Consider the following 2,191-nt stretch of genomic DNA (forward strand, 5'->3'; position numbering starts at 1 on the left):
AATGTCCTCCAGGGTCACCCATTTTGAATAATATTGCATGAGTTCCTTGTTTTTCAATGCAGCATAGTATTCCATTGTGTGAATAGACCACAGCTTCTCTAGCCATTTGTTTGTTGATGGGCACTTAGGTTGTTTCCAACTCCTTGCTGTTGTGAACAAAGCTGTGATAACATGGGTGTGCTTATATCTGTTTGGTTGGTAGTTATGGTCTTTTTGGGGAAATTATTTTTATGAGTTTTAGGCCACCCATCCTTTATATCAGTAATGTTTATAACAAACATGTTGTCATTGAGTCGATTCTAACTCATTGTAACCCCTATGCAGAGTTGTTGTTGCTGTCAGGTGCAGTCAAGTCAAGTCTGACCGATAGCAACCCCATGGACAAAAGATGTGAACCCTGACCTAACCTGTACCATCCTCACACTTACTGACATTGCAGCAGCCACCATGTCAATCCATCTGGTCGAGGGGCCTCTTCTTTTTCCCGAAAGAAATGGATTGACAAAGTAGGATTGCCTTAAAAGACTTCTTAGGACTGACAAAGAATGGAAGCTTTGAATTGTGGTGCTGGCAAAGAGGACTGAATACATTAGTGACTGCCAAAGAAGTACATATACCTTGAAAGACATTCAGTTAGAGTATTCCTTAGAGGCCAGGGTGGTGAAAATTAGCCTCACAGACTTTGGGCCATTCCTTGGGACAGGACTTCATGATTGGAAAAGTAAAACATCAAGGGAGGAGAAGAACACTCTTGATGAGGTGGGTTGATAACAGTTGCATTGACTGAAAGAATGGCCAGGACCACAGCGAGATTGTGACACTGGGGCAAGACTAAGCAAAATTGAGATCTGTTGCACAGGCAGGTAACTTCTGCCCAGGGACAGTCTTTCCTCTTGCCCCTAGTGCCCAAGCTCTCCAGCATGTCCATGATGCCACCCAGTCACTCGAAGACTATCTGGCCCTGGGTCATCAACCAATTCAGCAACAAGTACATTCAGCAAACTAAGCTCCTCACCCTGGAGTGCACCATCGACCTGTACCCTCTTGCTAATCACACTTGGCACAAAAGAGCCTCTTTACGAGGACAACTCTGCTGCAGCCAGATTTCAAATAAGGAGAACTGTAGGAGGAGGTCTGATTGTATATCAACACTGCTTACCCCATGTGTTACTGCGACAGCTGCGAACAATTTTTTCAAAGTACCTGGTGGTAAACTTAATCCAGGAGAAGAAGAAGTTCAAGAAATGCAATGCTTAATGAGAGAGATACTTGATCATCAAATGGAGTCCTGTAAGACTGGTCATTGATGATTGCATCAGTAACTGAAAGAGGCCACATTTTTTAGCTACCTCAGAGTCCATATATTCCTGTACATATCACAAAGCCTAAGGAACTTAAAAAGTTATTTCTGGTTCAAGTTAAAGAAAAGGCCTTTGTTTGCAGCTCCAAGAAATACAAGCTGGTAGCTGCACCATTGTTTGAATTGTATGACAATACAGCAGGATATGGACCCATCACGTCTCCTCTCCCTCTGCTCTTGAGCCAGTTCAATTTTATATACAACTGAATTCTTGTGCAGTGGAGAAGTAAAAGAAGCTGTGTCTAGGAGCACAGCTATCAATAGTGTAGAATAATTAACACTGTCATGGTAGATGAGGATCTTCCCCCCTTCCTGATCCCTCAATGCTCCATACTTGCGATTATTTGAATGTTATGTGCCATTGAGTCACCTGCGACTTATAGTGACCCTATGTACAACAGCTCTAAACCCTGCTCTATCCTGTGCCAATCTCACAGTCTCTGACACACCTGCCCCAACTACTCCTGTCACTGAATCAATCTACCTCATAGAGGGTCCTCCTCTCCTGTGCTGTCCCTTCACCTTCCTAGGCATATCATAACTTTCCAAGGACTGGTCCCTCCTCGCAAAATGTCCAAAGTATGTCTGATGAAGCTTCAGAATCTTTGACTCCAAGGAGCAGTCTGGTTTAATCATCTCTAGGTCGAAACCAAAGAAGGGCGACCCAACTGAGTGTGGAAACTACAGAACAATATCATTGATTTCACATGCAAGCAAGATTCTACTGAAGATTATCCAAAAACATCAGCAGAGAACTGCCAGAAGTCCAGGCTGGGTTTAGAAGGGGTCGTGGTACTAGGGATATTGTAGCTGATGTTAGATGGATCTTGG

General features: G+C 43.5%; 1 pseudogene; it reads left to right on the plus strand.

Moving 5' to 3' along the window:
• The first annotated feature begins 920 nt into the window (after positions 1–920).
• On the plus strand, positions 921–1,567 carry LOC102854182 (annotated as a pseudogene).
• The last annotated feature ends 624 nt before the right edge of the window (positions 1,568–2,191 follow it).

The sequence above is a fragment of the Elephantulus edwardii genome, unplaced genomic scaffold (assembly GCF_000299155.1).
Source record: "Elephantulus edwardii isolate Elephantulus edwardi_28Jun2011 unplaced genomic scaffold, EleEdw1.0 scaffold00007, whole genome shotgun sequence".
In the NCBI taxonomy this organism is placed as follows: Eukaryota; Metazoa; Chordata; class Mammalia; order Macroscelidea; family Macroscelididae; genus Elephantulus; species Elephantulus edwardii.